This window comes from Camelus bactrianus, chromosome 34, assembly GCF_048773025.1.
Source record: "Camelus bactrianus isolate YW-2024 breed Bactrian camel chromosome 34, ASM4877302v1, whole genome shotgun sequence".
Taxonomy (NCBI): Eukaryota; Metazoa; Chordata; class Mammalia; order Artiodactyla; family Camelidae; genus Camelus; species Camelus bactrianus.
This window is the reverse complement of record NC_133572.1, coordinates 16,293,413-16,321,350: the sequence shown is the minus strand read 5'-3', so window position 1 is coordinate 16,321,350 and position 27,938 is coordinate 16,293,413. Positions and strand designations below refer to the sequence as shown.

Genomic DNA, 27,938 nt, shown 5'->3' with positions numbered 1-27,938 from the left:
TCCTGAAGTGTATCCCATGGAATCTGAGGTGGCATTATGTTGCATTCTCTGTACTACACAGAGTACATTTTCTTACTTCCTTATTTGTTCTCTCTTCTCTGGAGTGTAGTGTCCACAAGAGAAGTGGCTCCTCTGGCCTGCTTTGCTCACTGCCACGGGCCCACAGTCTGAAACAGTGCCTGGCACATGTTAAATGCCTCCAGAACATTTATTAAATGAAGGTCCAGTGAACAGCATGGAGAGGCAGGAACCCAGGCAGCCCCAGAAATAGCAGGGACAGAGTTTCACAAATGCGATCACAGGGGAAAGTCACTGTGAAGCAGATGAAGGCATCCATTACCCAAACCCCCACCACTACATGGACTGTTTTTTGTTTGTAAATTGAAAATAAACAGGGCTCCTCTTTTGCCCACAAGGCACTGTAGTAGAGATGTTAAGACTCGAGGCGTGGGTGCCTGGGAGACTGGTGGTAACGTTGTTAGAAATAGAGAAGACATATCTCTAGGGAAGGTGAAAAGGCTCATTAATTACTTTTATAGAAATTCTTGTCTGCTTGGTTTATAGCAAAAAAAAAAAATCATTAGCTGGCGAACATAATTTCAATAATTTAAAAATATAATTTATGAGACCATTTCATAGTAACTGTAGGGGTTACTATATCATTGCTGTCTAAATCACTCAAAAGAAAAGACAGACTCATTATGCAATCACTGAAGTATTCTTAATTAAAGAGATCATGTTCCTATCATCATCTTTTTAAAAAATGACTAAGTTGTGAAACTTATCCAAAGAAAGAGGAAAGAGGACTTCCTGCCTTTGCACATGTGATTCTACAAAGCAGTGACTCTCAACTGTGCTGGAATCACTTGAGAACCTTAAGGAACAAACCGATGGCAAGTCACATCCTGGAATTTCTGGGGGTGTGGCCCCGGCATCAGAATGTTTAACATGCTCTTTGCATGAGTCTAATGTGCAGTCGGGCTGAGAACAGCGAATTCAAGCGATGCTCTGAAAGGGAGAATGGGTGGCTGTGTTATGAGAGTTAATCTGAACTGTAGTGAGAAGGAAAGAAACCCTTCAAGAAAGAATAAGAACTAATCATTAGAGACAATATCATGACACATTGGAAATGGTCACTCTGTACTCAATCAGATTTTTTTATCCTTTTAAAGTAAAGATTGTGAGTTGCTTAGTTTGTCAAGAGAGGTTGTAAAAATTACTTTCAACAAATACTTGAAGTTAAAGCCATGTTCTATATATTGAGATGTGTAAGTTGAATTCTGCCTAGTGAAAAGGAGACAGGCCGGATGATTTAGGGAAATTATTTTAAAACCAGAAAGTTTACTACTTTTATTTTTTAATCTATGAATAAATTTTGCTGGAGGACTCTTGAAGTCGGTTCAGTGGTGTCTTGCACTGCGACCACACGTCCCATTTTTAGGAGGATGGCTAACAGGCTGCCCACCGTGGGTGTGGATGGATGCCTGTTCCCGGACTGTTGTGACAATGTGGCTGAGTCTAGTAAAGGAACTCTCCGCTTCCTTATTCTGTTCCTCCCCTCCCCTATCAATGAGCTTTTCCAGCACCATTGTCAGTCCTCCACTGCTCTGCCCCTGCTCTGGACTGAATACTTAATAGTATGCCAGGAACTCACAATACTGCTGCATGATGGGTACTTCTATTATCCCCACTTTCTCAGTGAGGAAAGAGGGGCTTGGAAATGTAAGACTACTTCTGCAGTCACTCGGCTAGTGAGTGATAAAGTCACCCTTGGAGCTTAGGCCAGTCTGGGTCAGAAGTCCCAGCTCTAAAGCACTGTATTTGTTCCTTCATTCTTTCACTGCGGATGGAGTCCCAGGTCACACTCTGGGCTGCTGCCCACTGGAGTCAGATCCTGTCCACCTAGCCTGCAAAATGGAACACTTCTGCCCTTTCTTACTCCCTACAACATGGGTCAGTCACCCTGACTGTGGATACCACACCCAGGACCATGTGGCATCTAGGAAAATCCCACCAAAGGGGAAAACTGGGGATAGGCTGGAAAATCAAAGCACGCCCTGCTGCCCACAGCCTGTGGTTTTACTCAAAGAGTAATTCCAATGGTGCTTTAGTCTCTTTTAGTGACAGTTTTCTCTTATCCCCCCTGGAGAGGGGGTCACTGTTGCTTTCTGGCTCTTACCACTAGACTTCCCCTCATGCAGTGGAGCTGAACACTTCTGCTACGATTTCTCCCACTAGAAGGCCCCAAAAGCCTTCTCCGTAATCAGTACATCAGGTCTCCCCACAATCTTTATAACCAAATATTAAATATATACATATATTTAAAAGCAAGTGATGGCTGTTACCACTGCTTCCCTAAAAATACTAACAGTTTCATAAGAAGGAGGTGGCTGGTTTTTATCCAGCATTATAAATATTTCAAATTAGAACTATTGATTTATTGAATGCCTGTGCATAATTTATCCTCCGAAGCAAAAAGTCACCCACTAAGAACCTGGTTAACTGCCAAGAGAAATAAATGTCACCTCCTTAAATAAAGAAAGAAAGAGATGGGGGAGAGTGTTAATTGTTGTTTATGCTGACAAACCTGGTAAATTAGTCCCCTAATGGCATACAGTATCCAGTGTTGTGTAATCAACATAGAACAATTTGGAGACTCGGAATATCTGGCTCTGTGAGTCACATTCGACTCCAGTCTATTCTCATTTGCATCTGAAATGGTACTGTTCACCTCAAGTGCAGTAGATCTTGTCTGAGGAGACCCACTTAGGTGAAGGGTTCTCTAAAGAACTTATTAACCGTATAGTAAACATACTTTAGATTAAAGCATGAAGATACTCAACTACATACAATTAAAATACCTAGGAAAGTACCAGTATGATTTTGAATCAAGGGGCTAAATGTGTTTTTGTTATTGATAGTTTCAAATGTTTTTAAAAGAAACTTACTCAGAAAGTGTGGTTGCCCCAAGTCAATTCTTAGAGAAGGGATAAACACATTAGAATGTAGCTGCTGACTAGTATACCTGTACCGTGGGTCTTCTACAAGGCTCTTTAGTTGATAATAAGGATTTTATTATAAGTAGGTAGATGTTATAAATGGATTCCACAAAGGAGATCCTTGAAGAGAATATCGTAGCAAGTGTACTAAACAGTTTTTGTCCTTTGAAGGGCTTAGTAATAAAAGAAGTTGAGAATGAGTAGGAAATTTACTGGGTCACAAATCTTAGAACTTAGCACATGAACAAGAGAGTAATGTTTGTTGATCTATTTATTATCATGTTAAATTCTATGCTTGTTTTCTTAGTGTCTCATCACTGCATGTAGGGTACCCTACTATGGAAACTATCAAGTCAAGCCGTAAACATTTTGGACTCAACTGCATGCACAGCTGCACAAACAGACTGAATACTAGAGTGTTGTTTAGGGACTCAGGTTGGTGGAATGCTGTCAGGAGTTAGCACAGCGGACACCTGGTGTTTTTGCCTCCTCACTGTTCCTTCTCCTTGAATACAACACACCTGTTCCTCTTGAGGATCACCCCTCCACTCGGAGTCCACATGGTTCCAATCAAGTGACTATATAGTTGATGGGGTACATGATCCAGGCCTGGCCAATGAGAATACAGATCCTCTTGGCCACTGGGATGAGTTCACATTTGGCTACATGACCCAAGTCTGGCCAATTGGAGTCCATCTCAGGGCTTCTGGAGCTGTCAGGAGAGATGTGCACTTGTGCAACAATGAGGTTGCTGAGTTTGTGGGATGTAAAGATGAATGAAGCTAATGGTAGTCATTTTTAATGTTACACATAAAATATATGCGTGGAAATAAATCCAAAACAAAGGAAAGAAAAGCTGAGATATGGAGAGAGGCAAACACCTGAGGACTTTGGAACACATGGGTTCTGCTCTACCTGAAGCTAGTTAAACCTTTGAATCTGCCAGATATGTGAGCCATCATTTTTACTTTTGCTCAAACTAACGTAATACCGTGTTCTGACCCTTGCAAATAAGCTATGTCATTAATACACCTAATTCAAATAATGGTAGCAATAAGTAGCTGCCTTAATAGTGGCAGAGATAATTAGGCAGAAATTTTAAAAGAAAAAAAATGTATGTACATCAAATAGCACACAAAGCAAGAATATGTTTTTATTAGACCATTTCAAAATTTAGATAGGATTATAGAATTTTAGGACTATAAAGATTACTTATTTCAACTTTCTAATTTTAAATTTATAAGTAAGTAAACTGAGGTCCAGAAGGAAACATCTGAAATACTCAATAGATGTTATTGACACATACTTCTATGTGATTATTAAAATGGAAGTGAACATTGGACTGCTGAAGGATTTTAAAAGATTTCAGTTTCTCAAGACCAACTGTGAATATGAGGAACCAAATCAATGCTATTTTTCGTGCAATTTAATCTAGCCAAAAACAGCCCCAGGGGTGAAATAGAATGCATCTACTAATTTAAAAACAATTAATTCCTTTTCCTTAAAAGTGACTTCACCCTTCCTTCAACTAGGAAATGCAGATAAAATTTATAAACAGATATGCGTCTAAAAACACGAGTTTATGTCATCTAAAATATTAAAATATTAATTTAGTTTGAAGTAGAACTTTGGTTAAAATTATAGTTAATTATAAATTAATTGTAACTTCTAAGCAACTGTCAGTATTTTCACATTACCAGAGTTGATCAAGTCATTAGGAAAAATTATCAAATCCATTGTTTGGCATCATGGAGCCCAAACAGCTGGCTGTCTTAGATAAAGTTTTCACCCTTTTGTAAATTGACTGGTGTGACAGTGAGGGGATAAAGGCAGAGGATTTGAGGACACTGCATTTGTCTTTAATAATTACACTTGGGAAAAACAAAAACCAGATAATCTGTATTTTAAAATGTGTTACTTATTTTAGTCATTTACTAATTTATTATTGTGAATCTGAATGTCCATGGAATGATGGGTTGGACTTTTCACAGATAGCTTTGAATGGTTTCAAAACAGAAAAGGAACTATTCATCTGGTCTTTGAAAAACAACAAAACACAATGGAACTATTTCACACCATATGGAGATAATATATAAATAGCAGGAGGATTGTGTCACTTTATTATCAGTATAAACACAGAGCACACTTCCTACTCTTTATCTTTTGTGAAAAACAAACATACTGAAAGAAAGCTGAGCCAATTGTTAGCTTTAATTACAAAAGATAATAGGTTACAGCAAATATGTTCTAAGAAAATAAGGTTCTCCAGTCTCACTTAAAATAATCATGTAAAGCTCAAGAATTGAAAAAACACAAAGACATGAACATTGATCAGAAGAAAGTATATAGACTTAAAAAATATTTTTACTGAAATATAGTCAGTTTACAATGTTGTGTCAATTTCTGGTTCACAGCACAGTGCTTCAGACATCTAGGAACATACATATATTCGTTTTCATAAATTCCTAACTTTCTTGAAAACTCCTAACAAACAAAAGTCCAGGATCAGACAGCATCACAGGCAAATTCCACCAAACATATAAAGAAAAGTAACACCCATCCTTCTCAAACTATTCCAGAAAATTGTAGGGGAAAAAACACTTGCAAACTCATCCTACAAGGCCAGCATCACATTGATACCAAGACAAGACAAGACAATGATATCACACACAAAAAAGAAAAGTACAGACTAATGTCACTGATGAACATAGAAGCAAAAAGCTTCAACAAAATACTAGGAAAGTGAATTCAGTACTACATCAAAAGGATAATACACCCTGACCAAGTGGGATTTATCCCAGGGATATGTTCAGTAGCCACAAATCAATCATTGTGATATGCTATACTAACAAATGGAGAATAAAAATCATTTGATTGTCTCAAAAGATGCAGAAAAAGCTTTTAATGAAATTCAACATCTGTTTATGGTAAAAACTCTCACAGTGGGTATAGAGGGAACACACCTCAACATAATAAAAGCCATGTATGAGAGAGAAGCCCATAGGTAACATCATATTCAATGGTGAAAAGCAGAAAGCATTTCCTCCAAGATCAAGAACAGGAGAAGGATGCCCATTCTCACCACTTTTATTCAGCATTGTACTGGAAGTCTTAGCCATAGCAATCAGACAAGATACAGAAATAAAAGGAATCCAGACTGGAAAAGAAGAAGTAAAACTGTCTCTGTTTGCAGATGACATGATACTATATATAAAAAAAATCCTAATATACCACTAAAAATCTACTAGAACTCATCAATGAAATTTGTCAGTTTGCAAGATATAAAATTAATATACAGAAATCTGTTGCATTTCTAAACACTAACAACAAACTATCAGAAAGACAGATGAAGGAAACAATCCCATTTGTAATTGCATCAAAAAGAATACACTACCCAAGAATAAATCTAACCAATCAGGTAAAAGATCTGTACTCTGAAAACTGTAAGACACTGATGAAAGAAATTGAAGACAATGGCAGCAGGGTATAGCTCAAGTGATAGAGCATGTGCTTAGCGTGCACAAGGTCCTGGATTCGATCCCCAGTACATCTTCTAAAAATAAAAAAAATTAATAAATTTACCCCCACCATGTAAAAAAAAAAAAAACTGAAGACAACACAAGCAAATGGAAAGATATACTGTGTTCATGAGTTGGAAGAATTAATATTGTTAAATGTTGTTAAAATGACCATAGTACCCAAGGCAAGCTACAGATTCAGTGCAATCCCTGTCAAACTACCAATGGCATTTTTCACAGAATTAAAACAATAATTCTAAAATGTGTATGAAAACACAAAAGACCCCGAGCAGCCATGACAGTCTTGAGAACAAAACTGGAGGTATCACACTCCCTGATTTCAAACTATTCTAATGAGCTACAGTCATCAAAACAGTATGATACTGGCACAAAAACAGGCACATAGACCAATGGAACAAAATAGAGAACCCAGAAATGAGCCCATTCTTAAAGGATCAATCAGTCTGCAACAAAGGAGGCAAGAAAATAAATTGGGAAAAAGATAGTCTCTTCAGTAAATGGTTTTGGGAAAACTGGACAGCTACATGCTAAAGAGTTATGCAGGACCACTTTTTCACACCATATACAAAAATTAACTCAGAATGAATTAAAGACTTAAGTGTAAGACCTGAAACCATAAAACTTCTAGAAGAAAACATGTGCAGTAATCTTTGACACTGTTCTTAGCAATATTTTTTGGAATATGTCTCTTCAGCAAGGGAAACAAAAGCAAAATTCAACTAGTGGGATGACATCAAACCAAAAAGCTTCTAAACAGCAAAGGAAAATCAACAAAATTAAAGTGCAACCTTCCGAATGTGACAAAATATTTGCAAATGATATGTCTGATAAGGGATTAATATCCAAACTTATATATAAAGAACTCATACAACTCAATATCAAAACAAAAAATGAAGCAGCCTGATTAAAAAATGGTCAGAATATCTGAAGACCTGAACAGATATTTTTCAGAAGAAGACATACAGATGGCCAACAGGTGGCACATGAAAAAATGCTCAGCATTACTAATGTTCAGGGAATGCAAATCTACCACCTCATAACTATCATAATGGTTATTATCAAAAAGACAACAAATAACAAGTGTTGGTGAGGATGTGGAAAAAAGGGAACCATCATGCACTGCTGGTAGGAATGAACTTGGTATGGCCACTATGAAAAACAATATGGTGGTTCCTCAAAAATGAAAAATAGAATTACCATATGATTCAGCCCTTCCACTCCTAGGTATCTAGCCAAAGAAAAGGAGAACACTAATTTGAAAAGATATATGCTTGCCTATGTGCATAAAAGCCAAGATAAGGAAGCAACCTAAGTACCTGTAGTAGATGAATGGATAAAGAATAAGTTTTATATATATATTAAAAAAATATAAAATATATAAATTTTTTTATATTTTATGTATTTTTATTTTATATATATATATATATATATATATATATATATATATATATATATATATATAATGAGATATTAGTCATAAAAGAGAATGAAATCTTGCCATTTGTGACCACATGGATGGATCTAGAGTGAACTAGGATTAAGTGAAAGAAGTCAGACAGAGAAAGAAAACACAGTGTAATTTCACTTACTTGTGGAATGTAAAAACACAAAACAAAATAAATGAAGAAGCATAACAAAACCAAAAGATTCGTAGATCCAGAGAACAAAGAGGTGGTTGCCACAGAGAGGGGAGAAGAGAAATTGGTGAGGGAAATTGAGAGACACAAGCTGCCAGTTATAAAATAAATGAGTTGCAGATGTGAAATGTATAGTGTGGGGAATATAGTCAATAATTACGTAACATCTTTGTGTGGTGACAAGTGGTAGGTAAATAGACTTATCGTGGTGGTCATTTTGAAATGCATAGAAATGCCAAATCTACTACGTATAACATGATAAATATAATCAACACTGCTGTTTGTTATATATGAAAGTGTATGAGAGAGTAAATCCCAAGTGTTCTCATCACAAGGAAAAATTTTTTTCTTTTTCTTTAAATTTTTATCTATATGTGATAATGGACATTCATTAAACATATTTTGGTAATCATTTCATGCTGAATGTAAGTCAAACCATTATGCTCTAAACCTTAAACATATACAGTGCTATACATCAATTGCATCTCAACAAAATTGGAAGAAAATATATAATTAGTCTACATCCTGGAATAAACACTACAATCTCAATCACAAAGAAATCCATGAATTATCAAATGTATCTTTGCAAGGCTTTGACAAATACATACACAAGGGATTATATAGATGTTACCTCTTATGTAAATATGGCATTTATTTTAGCCAGACTGTCAGAAAAATAAAAATGTTGTCGGCAGAAGGATTTATAACATTCACAGGGATGGGGTAGGGGTGTTCATAATGTTCACAGTCATGGAAAATTAGAAAGAGTAAGATGGACCGTAACAATGAAAACAGTAGACTAGAGTGAGAAGAAACTGAATAAAGGCAAAGACATTTAGAGATTTGAAAGGGAGGTTAGGAACTATTGTTTTGATACAGAATATAATGAAACTAAATAAAGAGTAGAATAAAAGTAAGTAGGTTAGAAAAGGAGACATTCTAGGGAATTTGGGTACAGAATTTGGGTTTGTTGGGTTTGGGGGTGTTTGGAAACGTACATCTCTTCTTTCAGTTTCATGCGCGCAGGAGCACAGATGGAAAACTGAAAGGAAAAAAAAGGCAAGGTCTTTAGTTGGGGGCTCTGTGGGTGTTACCTCATTATCATTATTCCTGGAAGGGTACCAACTTTCCGTGCTCTTTAGTTTTTCTTGTGTTTCGTAATGGAGTTTAGATAAATTGCCTATGTAATGCCCTCCCAGACACATCAAGTCTGGGGAAAAAATAATATTTTCCTCTTCTCTATGTCATAACTTCATGGTGTTATGGGCCAAGCTTGGGCTTCTCTGTGTGTTCGGACCATTGTCATGCATAGCTGGCTGTGTGAGGAAGTCTAAAATTAACCCTCGAGTGCAAAGGCATGAGTTCAAATCCAGATTCTGCATGCTGCCAGCAGTGTACCTTATGGTTCTATAAGCTTCTGCTTCCTTCTCTGTAAAATTGGGAAGACAATTGCGCTAACTCAGAGGTGGCGAGACATGAAGTAAGCATGGTGAATGGAACCCAGTGAATGTTCAGCAGCTGATATTGAGTCTTTAACATGAACCATCTTATAGCCATCAACTCAGTCGTTGTTTCCTGTTGCTTTGTATTGTACTGATTGTACTGATGGGAAAGCTCTCTCTGCCTAACCAAGTGTTAGCTTAGTTCTGGGCATGATGGGGCATTTACCTGGTTTGCTAGTTTAGAAAGATAAATAATCTTAGTGTATGATTGTGATAGTATTAAAATTACTGTAAGTCACGAAAAACTACATTTTTAAAGACACCTATTGTTTGGGACTGCATAGAAACCAATCAATATGAGCTTGTGACTCCAGAAAGATGAGGTTTGGAGTATCACGTCCTCATGAGAATGCAGGATGCAGAGAGGCAGGGCAGGTGGGCAGAGGTTATGCCTTCGCCAGTTCTCAGCCAACTGGATCCCACCGATATTTGAAAATGAGAGATCAGTGAAGAAATGGATCATTTACAGAGCTGCATACAAAGTAGTTTGGGCTGATGGCTTAATGGAGTCATCATCCCTTCATCATTTTTCAGATCATCAAGTTCATAAAGCAGATGCAGATGGGCATAGCTTCTGTGGTGGCTACCACTTGATTTGAAAGACGTTTACTAAGAGAGTTGCTTTGGCACAGAAACAGCAAGAGATAATTTCTTAAAGGTTAGGACCATGTTTCTCCCTAATACAAACTGTATCATCATCTCTTACAACTGCAATTAGTTTTTACTTACGAAAAAATTAAAACCTTACTTTAAAAAGATGTTTATGAAATGGCTTAGACTTATTTTTGCTTTTAAATGCATTAACTTTAGTTCAAGGGGAACTTCAAAACCATTCTTTTATTCTGTTTTGTATCCCTTGTCTGCAGATCTATGATGTACACAATCTTCACGTGGGGTCTCGTCTAGTCCAGACTCAAGAGATATTGATTCCACTGTTCTTAGAACATTAAGTGGCAAGAGTCATCTAATGAGTGTGTTTATTATTGTATATATTTTTTCTTTTACTTTAACTATAAAGTCTCACCAAGTTTTTTTTCTTCATCTTAGCTATAGTAAATAAAAACATAACCAAAGAAAGGCAGCCACCAAACCCCTAATGCCTACTGTTTGCTTTTCTTCTTTTTTATTTATTTATGTTTGGAGGAGGTACTGGGGATTGAACCCAGGCCCTTGTGCGTGCTAAGCATGCGCTCTACCACTTGAGCTGTCCCCTCCTCCTTGGTTTGCTTTTTATTTTCTAACAGAAATATTCACTATAAAATCAGAATCAGAACATAAATGTGTCACCGCGAAATCTCTTAGCAGTGTCGGTAGCTTTTCAAGCTACATATCAAAGTAAATAATCTTGGATCATTTTTAACATATCTTAAGGAATCTGAAGAATTTCTTCACCTTAAGCAATTTGAATAAAAGATTTTATGGGATTTTTGGTTGGGATTTTCTCAGTGGCCTCAAGAGCTGACTTTCTCATCCATCCTTTTGTAATTAAATGACAGGCATTTAGAGAGACAAGAGGCAGGCTGCCCACCCAGAAGCACCATCTCACCCATCAGGAATAGCCCCCAAGTTAAGGATCCCAGAGATTCCACGCAAGCAGCGACATGGAAAAGAAGCTGATGCTACAGAGGGATATGAATGCAGGAAGAGATGGAAGATGCCCACGACTGAGAAGTAAGTCTGTAATCTCCGCTGTATGCTCTTGCTTGTCTTCTTTGCAGAATTTTAAACGCTATTAGAGTTCAGTCAACTGCTCTTCTCTTCCAAGGCTAAATCATGGCTAATGTTTACTAAAGGAAAGTGGATTCTATCTCTTTGTCTTAAGAAAAATTGTTTTTCTCAGATTCAATAAAAATGGTAATTATCACAGTGGACGGTTTAGATGGCTTAAATTACTTTTTGGAAATTGAGTTTTATCTTGTGGTCTTGCTCTCTTCAATTTACTGACTATTTGATCTTAGTCATTTTTAAAAACCCTCTCCGCCAGTTTCCTTATCTATAAAACTGAGATAATAGTAGTACCTGTAAGCACTTGATAATTGTTTGATATTGATATAATTATTGTTAAATTAATATGCTGGAGAAGCCTTTCTACCTTTCTACCTGATGATTTTCAGGTATAAAATGAATGCCTCTGTCTGGTAGGTAAAGGACAGCAACATCAACATTGGACATTAGTTACTTTTGGGCCTGAGATTGAGCTAGGGGTTGAGAAAAATGAACGCATGGTCCTGACCTTAGACATCTTAAATTTTATTCATGTGCAGCAAAATATACAGTAACAAAGTTGCATTCGGTTGTGAAAATTTATTGAGCTATGCACTTTGTGTACATTTAATGTATATTATCGATCAATAAGAAGCTAGAACAAAAAAATAGACAATTACTATGGCAGTCCTATAATGTGGCGTGTGAAAAACTGAAGATATTTGTAGCCTAGTTGAAATTAGAATTAATAGCTTCCCTTTTTGGGAACCACCATCCTGATAATAAAGTAGAAATCCTCATAAATCACCACTAACCTGGGTTACCTTTCTAAAATTGGAGTTGGTTCCCAAACTGGATAAAAATACGTGCCTATTTATAGGACACCCAAAAGGAAGTACTTACTCTGCATCTTGACAACATTTGAGGATGGCCTCCTAGAAAGTTTCAAGAGAGTAAGTCTTCCAGAGGAGTTTGCTAAATGACTCTGTGACCCACCAAAAGCAGGAGAGAGTTCTTCTTCTTGCTCTAGCAAAAAAGCCCTAGGATGCAATGCCTGACCCTCCTTTTTTAAATATATATTTTTATTAAAGTATAGTCAGTTTATAATGTGTCAGTTTCTGGTGCACAGCACGATACTTCAGTCATATAGAAACATAATGTATATTTATTTTCATATTCTTTTTCATCATAAGTTACTACAAGATATTGAATATGGTTCCCTGTGCTGTATGGTATAAACTTGTTGTTTATCTATTTTATATATATTTGTTAGTATCTGCAAATCTCAAACTCCCAGTTTATCCCTACTTCTGTCATATGCCTCTCTCTGAAGCAGTCATTGAGTCTTGGGGTTTGGAGGTCCTCCTCCCTGGCTTGTGATACCATGGGGAGTGAGAGCATTGTGACTGACAGCCCACAAGGCGGCATGTTTTGGGGAAGACTGTCTCCCTGAAGGAAGTGAAGATAGGCGGACAGCTCACATCTGCTCGCATAGCGTGTGAAGAACTTTAGACATTCTCCTGTTTGATCAAAATTTCAAAGCAGAGATAGTGGGACAGACTTAAAGATAACTGCACAATTTAGGTAGGACCAATGAGGACAATAGCTATGGAGAAGAGGTGTGGTAAGGAGAGATCTGATATTAGGATGTAGTGTCTACAGAAATGATGGACTCATTGACTGCAGGGAGCCAGTGACCTAAAGGGAGGGTCCAGGTAGCTCCAGGTATCCAGTCTGGGTGACTTGAGGATGATGGTGACATTTCTATTGAAAAATGAGACAAGAAGAGAACTAAGCTGAGGCAGAAAGGAGATACTGAGTTCAGTTTTGGACATGATGAGCTGTAGAAAATAGTAAGGTGGGAAAACAGAAGTAAGACTATATAGTAAAGCTTTTAAAAAAACTAGATTCTTTCAACAAATTTAAGATTCACATAATTGAAAACATCTACAGAAGGAATAGAAAGACAAGAAAGGAGAGTCCAGTAACTGAGTTTCTTCCGGCAAAACAAGCTCACTGTGCAGCCTGCTTTATTTGGGAAACTGAGGCAGTGTTGGCCTTCTATTGAGAATACCTTTGTTCCACTGCATTTTATTATTAGTAAGAACACTGCTTTAAATAATGCAATTTTTTCTCATTTCAAAGGAATTCATCCCTTTTAGGGACAGTTTGAAAAAGGCAAAATAAAACAATACATCATGTACAATAATAAATATCCTGACACAGTCCCATGTTTTCAGTTATTATAAATAACATTTGTCATTATAAGAAACTGTCTAGCAACACAGAGAAAGATCGCTTAGGATTACTTAAATTTCACTACCTTGGAGCTGCTGTCAGTATTTTGACTGTGTTTTCATGCATTTCACACACACACATACACTCATACACACAATAGACACACATATGGTTGCAAATTTATTTAAATGGACTCATGTCACATGTATTCTTTTTTTATCATGGGCATCCCTGTAGTTTTAAAAACTTTTATTATTTACTTATGTTTTTTATTATTTTCCATCTTTTCTTTATCATTTCTTTATTCTCTCTTCAAAACAACTGAAATTAAATATATATATATTTAGGAAATTATGTATTGTGTATATATGTATATTTTTTCTATATGTGTGTATAATATATACAAATGAAAATATGGAGCAGTTGTTTCAAATTTGCCTTTAAAAACTAGGGTCATGTTACAGACACTTTTCTGTGTCTGGCTTTTCCCCCTTAGTAATACATTGTGAAAGTCCTGCCAAGTCACTTGCTTTAGGTGTCGTGTCAAAGTGTCTCATCTTCTTGAGAGTAACTTTCCTAAGAGCAGGGACGGTATTGCGTTTGTTTTCTGTAGAACCTAGTATATCACAGTGCACAGCAGGGACTTGAGGATGAGTATGCTGGTATTGTCACTAGTTGGAAACCAAGCTCTTCAGAATGAAAATTCTTGGGCTGAGCGATTCGTCAAAGTTCATCCCCGTGAAGCACAAAGCGACGGAAGTCCACCCCCCATAAGGGTGATACTACTATTACTCACACAGGCAGAAAATGAGGCTTGGAGACATTAAAAAAATAATTTTCCAAGAACGTGAAACCTGTGCATTGCAAGCTACTCCACCCCAGTCTCACAAATGCCAATCAAATGGGTTTCCCTGTGTTTTGTGAACCAGGCGGTAACCACGGTCAAGTCAGCGTGCCCTGTGCACAAGAGAGTAATTCATCTTGAGGACTCATACCACATTCTTGGCCTGGAGCTTTTCACGCTTCTGCCATGGTCACCGTTTTCCTCTTCTAGAGGTCTTCTGTCATGAGAGTGGACTGAATTTTCACATTCCATTTACAGAGGGGAAGAATGAGATGCAGTAAGGCTAAGTTATCTAATCAGAGACATACAAGAAGTCAACAACAAAAAAGAGACGAGGGAACCAGTTCAGTTGGTCCTCAGGCCAGAATTCTGCCTCCCAGTAGAACCTAAATTCTGGAAAACCCCACTCAGCCTAAGTTTTCTTATAAATGTGAATCTCAGCACTTAGTTAATTTATGGCTTTTAAGGGGAAGAAAAGCAGGAAATGCGGTGCTTTGTCATAGCTGGAATGCAGAGCCAGGCTGCGTCTCTCCTGAGCCCGTGTGCCGTGCAGATGGCCTGTGTCACAGTCTCCCAGGGACCCTGCAGAAAGGCAGAGCCTGGGTCACCCACTAAATCAGAATCTGGACGATGGAGCCTGGAATTTGGGGGATGGACTCTGCAGTGGACATTTTTAAGAAACATGTCAGATAACTTTTATGCATAATAATGTTTGAGAACAACTGTCAAGTCCTTCAAAGGCTCCTCTTGGGCATGTTGGCTTAGGAAAGGCAGCCACTTACTGCCACTACAGGCTCTTGGGGCAGTTACTTAAATCCCCTGATTCTTGGTCTCCACGGCTATAAAATGGGTATAATAGCATTTATTAACACATAGGGTTACCAAAAAATAAGTAATATAAGAAAAGTCGTATATGCCAGTGATTAACTCTAACTGGCATTAAGCCTAACTTAGTCGTAATAAGAGCAAAAGCTCATGAGGCTATTTTAGAAAACGTGAATCTGATTTACTTCATGTGGTTTTTAGTTTGGAGGGAACTTTGAAGAAAGGAAGTTAGGAATCCCATGATACACGGTGACCAAACCCTAGTGAAGGTCAAGATTTTCAAACCTTGTATGAGGCACCATCGCTCCCTGGGGTCGGGTAGCGACGTAGTGGGGAAACACACCCAGGCAAAGGCATGGAGCAGAGGAGGGCAGTCGTGAAATACATGCAGGTGGGCGTGGTACTGTTCACATAATGGTGATAACACTGTGTTGAATTAGGTGCCAAAAGGTGATGCAGTGATGCCAAGACAAACTGGAAAAACAGCAGCACAAATATAGGCCTCTAGGGAAAAGATTAGGCTATGCCAACTTAGGGGGAAAAAAAACCCTAGTATCTTCATGAATTATAGCTTTGTAAATGCATGTGATAGAAAAAAAATGCATACATTTTCTCAAAAAGAGAAGCACACAAAAAATGAAATTTAGAAACAATTCTGATGAATAATGTGAGAAACTGTATCTAGGGAGCCTCTTGGATATGCCTAGGGTTAAGTCACAATCTCCCTTTGCTTTAGAGTCTCAGCTGTGAAAAGAATGATTTTCTCTTAAGGCTTGTTTCAGTGGGAGCATCCCCTGATTTTATAATAACATAATAAGATGCTGCCTTTCATCTAATTTTGTTTAAGTCCCATCTGAATTAGAAATTTTCACAAAAATCATTTCCAGTAGTAGGTTTCCTGTGCTGTGCATTTTGTTTTGTGTTCTATTATGCTTTGTTCTTTTCTACGAAACCAAGTTCATCAAACGGTGGGAAGAGAACATGAACAGTTACCTGTTTTGAGTGATTAGGCACTTAGGCTCAACTAACTCAGGCTTCGCTAACAGGCCGGGCACTTAGTTAAATCCTGAAGGTAAGTGCTATTATGATTCCCATTTTACTTATCAGGAAATTGAAGAGCGAGTTCAAAATCACCAAGCTGTTCAGGGTCAGAAGAGGGATTGGACCCATGGCTCAGTCTATGCACTAATCACAATTTGGAGAGAGGAGAGGGACCACTGCCTGCTGTCAGATGCACAGAATTTAGAAGGGAAGTCCTCTATTCCATCAGTGACTGGAGAAACCCCGCTTGTGTTAGATTCTGTTGTACGTCCCCTCCTGTATTTGCCCTGCTTTCTGTTCCTGGGATCATCCCCTCAGAGACCCAGAGGCTAACATTACAGCAATGAAATGAGCCATCTGTCACTGAACGTTTTGGCTACAAAGCTTTATTTTGGATCCAGTAGGCAGAAAAAAGACCCGACAGGGATTCTGCAGGGTAAAGTCCAGGGCAGAGGTCTGGTAACGACCTCGCTAGTGAATGAAGCCCTTCACTTCCACCTGCCTGCTCCCCAAGTTGATTTTGATGAACTTGAAAATATTAGCAGGAAATGATTCCATCTACCATCATACTGCTTCACTTTTGTTATCTGGAATGGAGGATAATTTACCCGATGATGTTGAGGGAAAAGAAACAAAATATTCTAAACAATGATAAGGCAATTTTCAGCCTGTGGCTAAGAATACTTAGCATATTCTTTGTTTTTAAAAATAAAAAACTGCACTTATGTTTAGAGTCCCTGAATTTATCTTTTTTTTTTAACATTTTTTATTGATTTATAATCATTTTACAATGTTGTGTCAAATTCCAGTGTAGAACACGATTTTCAGTTATACATGAACATATATATATTCATTGTCACAGTTTTTTCTCTGTGAGCTACCATAAGGTCTTGTATATATTTCCCTGTGCTATATAGTATAATCTTGTTTATCTGTTCTATAGAGTCTCCGAATTTATCTTTGAAGCAAAGTTTTCTGCTCTGATAAAGGTTCTCCATTAGATAAAAAACTGTGGAATTCCACAAGGCTTGCATTTCAGCTTAGGAAGCCAAGAGAGGTAAGTAACACTTTTTAAAGAATTGAATGCAGTGACTAAGGAAGAAAATTTTATTTTACTTGCATGAATATATCAATTATTAATCAAAATCAAAATGCATGTTTAATAACTGGAAAGAAACAAAAATTCCTGACACTGGCCTCTGAGATGGGCTTGAGTCTACAGGAACCAACGAATGTACTTACCAGGAAACTAGTCGGCAGCGACTTTCGTTCCAATTATACAGGAATAAGCACCTCAGAATTCTTCTGTTATCTTCTCAACTTCTAACAGTGTGGCTCATCTTAATAACCTCATAGGTTTGGGCATTTGGGCAATATAGAGGCATTAAATTGGTTAGGGTACCTACCTAGAACACCTCAATGCCTTGATCATCATCATCTTTGTGCAAACAATTCACAAAGCATTTCAACACTTGCTGGTGCCTTGTTGCCCACCTGCAGGGGTGCATGATCTAAAAGAGAGAAAGTTGACCCAAGCATAAAGGAGACACAAGTCATTTTAAATATGGAATTGAGTAAAACAAATAATAAGTGATATGATATATTTTTATCCCATTGTAAATGGAAGAACAAAGTTCATAAAAATGGGATGGCAAACAAAGGGAACTGAAAAGAGTTATAAGGATAGCCAGGAAAAAAGCAGTTATTCTTTGCACAGGGCAGATTTTCTTGGCAGGTGGTGTGAGGCTGAGAGAGCTCAGTCACAGGGTCCCCCAGCCCGGCATGGCGGGAGTGCCCGACACACTGCTTACAGAGAAGCCGAGAGCAGTGCCGACCGGGTCAGGGAGGAGCTACTGCACTTAGTCCCAGAGGCGCCTGCTGGGTGGTAGAAGGCAGCGAACGGAAGCTGCATGGAGGGCTTGGCAGCTGGGGAACAGATCAGGAGCTGGAATGCAAGATGGATCAAGGCTGATTTCAAGACATTCTCTATGAATGAAAGAGAGGATATCAAGGGGTTGCCGAGTTAAAAGTCTGGGGTCAGCAGGACAAGTATGACCTCTTATTTTTTGTAGAGCAAGGTTGGATATTTTAGCATGTTTTCTAAAATTATGTAATAAGGAAAACTGGTTGCTAAAGAATTGTTGCCACTTTCTTCAAAGGACACTGGTTGGCTTCTTTAAGATACTTCTTTGGAGTGTTAACAATATCCATTTAAACTTTGAAACGTTCACGTCCAGGAATTGAGACATGATTCTCAAAATTATTTCTAACTGCCTCTTCCTGCACTTACAAAATCTTTATCTTTTGAGGATATGACAAGCCTAACGATATTTTTATTAATTCTACTTACTAAGTGTGGTAGACAGAAGTCTAAAACTGGTCCACTGAGCTTCCATGCCCCCCAGTGCCTGGAAGCAGTGGAAGTAGTGGGTTTAACCTTTTGAAAGGGAGATTATCCAGGTAGGTCTAATCTATTCACATGAACCCTTAAAAGCAGAGAGCTTTCTCTTGCTAATGGCAGAAAAGGAAGAGAGTTTCAAGGCAGGAGCAGGATTTCATGTATTATCCTTGGCTCGAAGATGGAGGGGTCATGTAATGAGGAATGCAGGTGGACTATAGAAACTGAGAGCCACCTTGGGCAATAAGGAGATGGAGGCCTCAGCCCCAGGTAACAAGGAGCTGTGTTCTTCCAACAGCCTTGAATGCACTTGGGAGCAGATCCCCCCCCCCACCAAAAGCATCTAGTTAAGAGCTCAGCCCAGCTGACGCTTTGACTTTGGCCTTGTGGGACCCTAAGCAGAGAACTCAGACTTTCAGCCTACAGAACCACAAGATAGTAAGTGAATGCTATTTTGTATTGCTAGTTTGTGACAATTTGTCACCCAGCAGTAGATCAATGTGTTATCTGTTATGTCGAGACAAATGGGACTCCTGACTGAGTGATGGAATAAACAAACCTCATCTAAGCATTCATTCTAAATCTCCATGATCCTGTGGCTTCATTGTCTATGACATTTGCTCATTAGCATACATTCTACCTTGTTGGGCACGGGGATGTGATGAGGCTTCCATGTGCTCCTCTGTGACAGCCTGGAATGAATGAGTCTGCACTTAACTGCGAATCAGCTGGTGCAGGATTTAGCTGCAGAAGTCAGGTTCACCTGCTCTCCTGTGCAGTGAAATCACCCAGATGGTAAAGATATGCCTCAACTGTCACTCACTCCTTGGAATTCTTTCCGTTTACTGGGTTCAACTGTAAACAAACAAACAAACAAACAAAATCACAGCTGTTATGATTGGGGTGCTGCAGATGGAAAAAAAAATTCTTCACTCTAATACTAGACAGATTTTCCAAAGGTTCCTGGGGACTGCAGTGTTAGCTGCTCTTGCACGTGGACAAATGTTGAGGAGAGTATGTGCTGTTTACATATTCATGAGAGAGATGCCGTTAGGTACATCTCGGCGTGAAGGAAGGCAAAGCCAACTAAACCTGGAAGGTCGTCTCACCTTCCCTGTGAAACACCTCCTGATCAAACCCGAAAACTTGGTCTAGAACAGAAAAAAATGACCTGCTTCATGTTTTATCTTCTTTCTATTCTAGTCTTACGTGTGAAAATAGGCAAAACCCCAAGGAAAGGCGCTATCTTCCCACCTGATAAACTAATGTCAGCGTTGCCCTTGACTGTGCCTGGAAGGCACAACCCCCACCTATCGCATAGGACCAAGGGGTAGCAATCGTTAGTTCTTTTCTTATTAGAAAATTAGAATTTCCTCATCTCAAAAATAGGGAAAACAATACTTAAGTGCTAGGGTTGTCCTGGGAGCTCAGCAGGCAGTACTGGGGAGCCTTTAGCGTTGGGCCCAGCAGTTCTCAGGGCTCCACGGAACAGCGTTTGCTGTTGTTTTTACTTCCTGCTTCTCTGGAAAATGCACAGAGTTGTGTGCCTGGAGCACATGGGTTAATTCCTGAGATGGGTCTTGCAGCTTAAGATTGAACTCTTTTAGCTTCCAGTTAAGCAATGGCTAAGCAGCATGAGAACTGCAGCACCCTCTGAAGCTGGAGGATTGTTAACTTCCTGAAAACACGCCAAGCACTTTCAGATACAGCACTACTTTGAGGGCTGTGTTTAGAAATTATCCTGACTAGTGTATGACGTTCTGCGTATATAGTTATATATTTGGAAATACACACCTAGTTGACAATCATTCTCAATTATAATATGGGTTGACATGGTGAAGGACAGAGCCTTATACCAGGATTTTGTAGGTGACTAATGTCTATATCAGATTTTATAGTTTATTAAGTTTTCCCTAGTAATTAACATACTAGTCTTTTTAGGTTGTAATACATCATTATCATCATCATCATCATTATCCCCATTATATAAATGATGACACTAAGATTCAGGAAGGCAAAGTGATTTGTTCTTTAAAGTTGTTCTTTAAATTTCTAGGAAATAAGATTGTTGTTTTCTCTCTAAGTATCCTTGGTTTTTGTTCGTTTGTTTGTTTTTAATATATTTTTATTGAAGTGTAGTCAGTTTACAGTGTGTCAGTTTCTGGTATATAGCACAATGCTTCAGTCATACATGAACATACACATATTCGTTTCATATTCTTTTTCACAATAAGCTACTAAAAGGTAATGAATATAGTTCCCTGTGACACTAAGTATCCTTGTGAAGGGCAACTTACTTCCAAGAATTTATTGATACACTTGATCAGGGAATGACAGATTAATTCTTTTATGTCACCAGGAAACCAAATTAGAGATTATCTCTCTATAATACATCATTGTTATCAAGACAGGTAAATTAAGAAACCAAAGTTACAAACCATCAGCGTGTTTATATATAAGAATACAGTTGAGGAATGGGGTGAGTTGTATTGGTGGTATTTAGACAGTGGAACCAACAACACTGGCATCGCTATTTCTCCCTTATTCATTCATAAATCTTAGAGAAAAGAGAGACACGTTTTGATGTTTACTTTCACATCTATTCGTATATCTGTGGTCACGGGAAAGTAAACTTCTTGTCTGATAATTCAGAGAGTTGAAAAAAATTATGAAGTCATATCCACTTAGAAGCTCATTTAGAACAGCTCCATAATCTCACCATTGTAAAGTCACTTCTTACAGAGAGATCTCTTCATCTGTTTTCCTTCATCTGTCCACATTTTGAAACAGGTGGAATCTTGGTGATAAAACTGCTAAGGACAATGGTGCTGTGAACTTTGCAGGGAAAGACGTCATAAACTGACCCTCTGGAGCATGTGTTTGAGGGAAGGGTCCTCTTACCCCATTTCCTTGGTGATAACGTTAGAGATTACAGATTGGTTATGTGTTTTCTATGATAACAATAGTTCTAGGTATTTAATTCTGGTTGCAGCCTAGAGTGATGCTGCTAAAACTTTGCTGGTGGGCTTCTGCCTTGCGGTGGTGACACTTAGATAATTTGACACAGTCATTGAAATCAAAAGGAATCTATCACCTGGGGAAAAGCATAGGTCTTCTAGATAAGCATGGAAGTGACCATAAACCATGGGAATCCAATATGTTCTTTCCCTCGGGGCTGGGGAAGGATGGGGAGTAATTTCAGGGTATTCTGGTTGGTCGTGTAAAATGGGTACACGGAGGAGGCTGTTGCCCGGGAGATGAGCTGGGATACATGCAGGGGTCCTTGGGAAACTGAAAGGAGCAGCTGAGCTGTCAGTAGACATTCTGTTCCTTGGTCTTTGCCTCTCACTCAGTTTGTTGTATATTTTAATGTAATCAGAGCATCTGAGTTAATGAGAAGTTTTAGTCCTTGTGATCACCAGGAGAACTGTACTATGTTCCAGGTACTATTCCGAGGCTGATGAGGACCAGGGAGTTGCCTGACCAGTACCAAATATTAGTTAGGAGGGCTGAGCATCCAACGAGGCAGGAGCAAGAGTCCAGGACTCTCTCTCTCAAGTGGACCAAAGGGCAGGGAGGGGGCTGCCTCAGGGACTTGTCCACATCAGTCCACATGGAGCAGGATGTGAAATGGGGTTTTCTCTGTTGTATCATTGGGGATTCAAGGCACCAAGTCCCTCACATTCCACATTTAGAGTGACTGCAGCAGGAGGACCAGCTACCTCCCCGCAGAGTGTAGTGAGGGGTGCCAGGGCTGAGCCACCTATAACCAACCACCTTCCCTGCTTCCCCTCCCCAGCTAAGGCCCCCACGTTAGTGGAGGGTGGGGGGGGGTGATTAAATGCTGCCTTTAAAAAGGTGCTGTGCTTGTGCAGAGAAGTTCTTTCCGCTTCTATACATTATCACCTCCCAAGACAAGGAAGGGAGATCCCAAGATAATTGCCAGGATAGTTTTGGGGGGTAGGAGTGAGTGTGGTGGAGTTAGGCTGGAAGAGCGTTGCACAGACTCAGCGGTGCTCCCACCATGTGGGGTGACGTGGAGTTGAGTGGGATGGGGCTAGGCCCTCTTCTGGAAGATGAGTTCTCTGGAGCAAGAGGCTGTGGGGCTGATGACCAGTGGTGGGAGCTAAAAGTAGGCGAGTGTTCCAGCCAGAGCCCTCCTCCCAAAGCCTGAAAACTTGCGATGGGAAGGTTGGCCATGCAAAGAACCCCATGCGTTTTCCACATCCATGTTTGACCCCCGATACACAAAACCAGTCATTCTAGGTCAGAGAAAGAGCAGCGACAGCAGAGAGAACCATAACCTTGCTCGGTCAAATAAAGAGGCCCATTGCTTCGTGCTCTGATGGCTCTGACGCTGGAGGAGACAGCACGGAGGAGAGGAGGGGGGAGGCCTGCTGGGGCCAGTCAGCTCCTGTCTGTGAGACCCGCCCCCTGTCCCCACCACACATGTTCACGTACAGTGAGCCTAACCTGAGCTAAGGAGAGAAAAGGAACAATATTTGAATTCAGCAACATTGATGTTTTAAAACTAATCGTACTGTATCTTTTTTTTTTTTTGGACTTTTTAAAAAAATTGAAGTACAGTCAGTTACAATGTGTCAATTTCTGGTGTGCAGCACAACGTCCCAGTCATGCATATACATACATATATTCGATTTCATGTTCTTTTTCATTAAAGGTTATTACAAGATATTGAATATAGTTCCTGTGTTAAGAAATTTGTTTTTTTTTAGTCCTGTATTTTAAACCCTGGAATCAGACTATCCTAATAAGTACAAGTGGCTGAAAATGTTTTTAAGGGAGTTGATGAGCAAGGGGGAAAAGGAGCATCAACAGACATATTTGGAGACATTTATCGGAAGAAATAAGATTTTTTTTTTCTCAAACACAGACCAAGGGAGGCTCCTTGTAAACAGAGGCTGATCTAATGGGTCAGACCCAGGAGTGTAAACAGCACAGTGTATCAGGCAGAGTGAGTGCTACCGACGAGGGAGGGAGGAAAGAAAGAAATTGGAAGGAAGGAAGTCGGTGGGGGGGGGAGAGTCAGGCAGGATGGCCCTTTATCTGCTTCTGCCGAGTGGAGGGCTCTTGAAGCTGCAGGAATGGGCGGGAGGAGCTGCCCTTGGTGGCACCGCAGTGGAGACGCTGCTCTTAGAGCTGTTGTGCGACATCTAATCCCTGCATAATAAGCAAATCCAAGGGCGGCTCCCTTTCATGCTTGTCAGTTAAGTGTCTTCTCTAGACTGAACGCACATAGTTCCTCTCATCATCAAAATCTTTCATCATTTTTATTCCCTCTCCCTTGTTCTCTGAAGTGTGGTCCCTTTGGCTTTCTTTCTTTTTTTCTTTTTCTTCTTCTTTTTTTTTTTTTTTTTTTGTATTTTAACAGGCATTATTTCCTACGTCTTTCATATCCCTTCATGCACATAAGTTACCATTTGATTTCATGCCCTGGATGTAAGAACGGAGGCTAAATCCATACTACTGAACACATTTGCAAGAGAAAAGAATTTTTAAGTAAGTTTCCCTCAGCACACAAATAGATGAAGTGCCAGGAAAGATTATTCCTCCCATTTCTAGAAAGCAGAATAGGAATAGATTCTTGCCGCTAAAACAGAAAGAGCTTACTTCGTGCCATTCTTTACACTTTTTAGTGCCAGCAGAGTAAGGCAATGTCTGTAGTTATTCGGATAAACCTTGCCACTGACACTGTCTGCTTTTTTATTTAAAAAATACATTTTCTCTTTTCTTGATCAGGGAAATTTTATCTGCCTTCCTCCTTCCAATCTGGCTAAATGTAATCATCAAATTGCCAAAATAAGTTACCTTTAAATTGAGAATTTTATTGGGACTTTTTTTTTGATGATTGTAAATTCTTTTATTTAGTTACTTATTTATTTTTTCGTTTTCTTTCTTTTTTTTTCAACTTTTTTTAGTTGAGTTATAGTCATTTTACAATGTTGTGTCAAATTCCAGAGTAGAGCACAATTTTTCAGTTATACATGAACATATATACATTCATTGTCACATTCTCTTTTGCTGTGAGCCACCACAAGATCCTGTATATATTTCTCTGTGCTACACAGTACAATCTTATTTATCTGTTCTACATTTTGAAATCCCAGTCTGTCCCTTCCCACCCCCTTATTGGGACTTTTTAAAAGAATCTTTACCCATTATGATTTATTCTCTACAATACTTTGTTAAAGAATTTAGTGATTTGTGCTCAGAAGTTATACAGCCTGGAGGCAACCAACCAAGTGCCATTCAAAGTCTCTTGCTTCAGGGAAATAAGAATGAAAATAAACAAACATAGCTCCTCAGGTTCCAGCATCTCAGTAGAAAAATAACATGGACCGTTAGTGAGGTTGTAGGTGTTAACGTGTCATGGAGAACAGATCTTGTGCAGATATTGAAATGAACACCCAGGGCTTTTGTATAGATGATTCTTATTACAAACAATAAAATATACGTAGTGTCCCAACTGCAAATCTTTCATGTCGTGAGGGTCTAACACGGCTGTCACCATCACAGCGTGAAGGGCCACGGATGCAGCATCTTGAATGCTGGGAGGGACTTCCTGGAAGAAGCTAAATTTTACTCCCACATGATTTTGATCTTATAAGAGACCGTAACTTCTGGAGTTCTTAATAAAGAATGAAAAAAAAAACCGGTTATTTCTAGTGGGTGCTTTTAGAAGAAACAATTCGATGTCTTCTGCCAACAGCCTTAAAGTCTGTATTGGTGCCTCGTAAATACCTGGGTTTAGCCTATGCCAGGACCACATTTATGGCTTTGATACTGTTAATAATACAGACATTTAGGGGGGAGGGTATAGCCTAGTGGTAGAGTGCCTGCCCAGCATGCACAAGGTCCTGGGTTCAATCCCCAGCACCTCCACTAAAAAAATAAATAAAACTTAATTATCTCCTCCCCCACAACAACAAACAAACAAACAAACAATACAGACATTTACTCTCTGATATGACTCCACAGGAGAGCTCACATCAAGCACACTTACATCTCAGGATCTAAGAAAAGCTGACTTTGGGGTAGCCTTGAAAAAACAAAGCAATGGTATAAACTCCTGGCTGTGGATTAGTGACTATCCACAGATATCAGAGGGTTTTCTTTCTTTCTGCTCAAGAATCTTCTTAAATGAGGTGACAAAAGTCAGTTTTTGACCTTTATGTGTTTACATATTTGAATATATATACACACACATAATTATTTTCAAGAGCACCATGTTTTAAAACTGTTGTTTTCTAGATTCCTTTTCCACAATTTTTTTTTTGCACATTAATGAGGGTACTTGGTTAAATAACAACTATAATGAAACATTTGCAGTGAGTTACTAAATTCTCCACAGAGATTCTTTTTCCTCTTCTTTACTTTTGGCTATTCTGTTTGCCCCTGTCTAGTCCACCTCTGGACTTTCCAGGCTAACGGGAAGGGCTGTGAGAGTAACCTCAGGCCACAGCAGCACACTTCTGTGCTCCTGACTAAAGGGATTAAAAACAAAAACAAAAACAAAACTGTGCACCTTTCAGTCACTTTAAAATTGACATCTAATAATTTGTTTTAAGTTTAAATAACTTCTTTTCTTTTTTGTTACTAAGAGGTAGAAAATATTGAACATCTTGTAAAATGAAATGAGGATTGGCTGTAATTGGGTAAACATTTCACGATATGATTTAATTAAATACATTATAATTAACTTGTGAAATAAAGTACACTCAATAGCAAAGAAGGCATGTAAAATTTATAGCCATGAGGTGTTCCAAAGTATCCTAAATTTTTTGGTAGTCCCGTAGAGCACTCCAGCTGCAATAAAAAGAATCAATGTCACTGATACATTTGCTCAGTTGTTCTGAATTCAGAAAAAATTATAAAATGGGCTAAAATACCTTCCTGTTCATACAAGCTTGACTTTAATGGATAAATATATAAAACCGGGGGGATAGGAGACCCTGTGTGTTTAAGATGCCGTAATTAATCACAAAGGGGTCTTCTCCCAATCTAGTCTTTCTCTGTATGCCTTTGTTTGGGGACTTGGAGACTTACATCCCAGGGAAATGCCCAGTAGTGAGACTTGGGGTGTGTGTGTGTGTGTGTGTGTGTTTGGAAAGAGTGCATATGAAAATTGAAGACCTGGTAACTGAGTCCCCTAAAATGACTTGTGTATACAAACCCCTAGCCATTTGCGAAGCCGCATGTAAAGACCACTTACGTAGGCACTATCTTCCTTGATCGCTCACGCTTCTCTTGTAGTTTCACAAGGCACCAAGAAAGTGAGTCTCAGCCTGCTCCCAGCTCTCGGGCTCCTTGTTGTACTGAGGGTGACTGATTGGTAAACAGGAGAATAACGACTGTGTCATAATTCAGCGGTGTGCTGGTAAATGTTTAACAACTGGCTCTTGGGGGAAAAAGAAAGGTTGGTTTGTAGCATTTGCCCCTTTCTGTGGTGTAAATACTCCCACCATGGCCTATTTCAAGCTACAACATGAAATAACTTGGCTTGTAAAATTCCTGAAATTAGCAGACAACCATGAGGCTCTCATGAGCTTGTCCAAGCCAGCTCTGGCACATTGGTGGTCATGAGTTATTAATTACACTCTTCTGATCAGAGTCAGCTGGAGAAGCAGTGAGTCTGCAGTCCCCCAGCATTTTTCAGGATGTGTGCTTACATTTACATACTCATGAAACACCAAAACCTCTCTTTAGGTTTCCATCGGGCACCTCCCTTTCCATCTGTACTGTTCTCTGGCCTTGTACCTAGAATGGTGACAGTCCTGTCCTTCCTTCGTGACAACCCTCATTATGGTTTCCTCCAAGAGTATGCAAACCATATTCTGCTTCTGGGACCAACATATTAGGCAATTGAACAAATGTCTATTTTCTAATATGTTTTACAAAACATAATTGTTGTTTAAATGGCCAGTTTTATTTGCTTATTTATCTTTGCAGTTTTGGTTTTCTATTTTGAGTATTTATAAAACACTATTTGAACTTGAAGATACCATTATACTTAGTGAGTCATGTTCTTTCGATTTGGTCCCTTGGAAGCAGATAAGGATTTGAGTGCAATTTGAGAGGTGCAGGGAACTCCAACAGGGGAGCAGGGAAATGATACAGGGAAAGGAAGGCAGCCAATACCAAGTGCCTTATTAAACCAGCTACCAAAGTGAGTGACTAGTGCTCACTTCTC

At 39.0% G+C, this 27,938-nt stretch overlaps 1 protein-coding gene across 30 annotated transcripts in view; it reads left to right on the top strand.

Annotated features, from left to right (window-relative positions):
- LMNTD1 (lamin tail domain containing 1) overlaps positions 1-27,938 on the top strand; it is a 314,635-nt gene that overhangs the window by 76,910 nt on the left and 209,787 nt on the right. For 16 of the 30 annotated variants that reach the window (XM_074357488.1, XM_074357490.1, XM_074357489.1 and 13 more), the window contains 3 exons: positions 11,174-11,348; positions 17,273-17,386; positions 19,026-19,165. The gene's annotated coding sequence lies outside the window, so the exon portion shown is untranslated. Of the gene's footprint in view, positions 1-10,543; positions 10,649-11,173; positions 11,349-17,272; positions 17,387-19,025; positions 19,166-27,938 lie in introns of all 30 variants that reach the window. The other 14 variants (XM_074357482.1, XM_074357481.1, XM_074357474.1 and 11 more) reach the window with 3 other exon arrangements.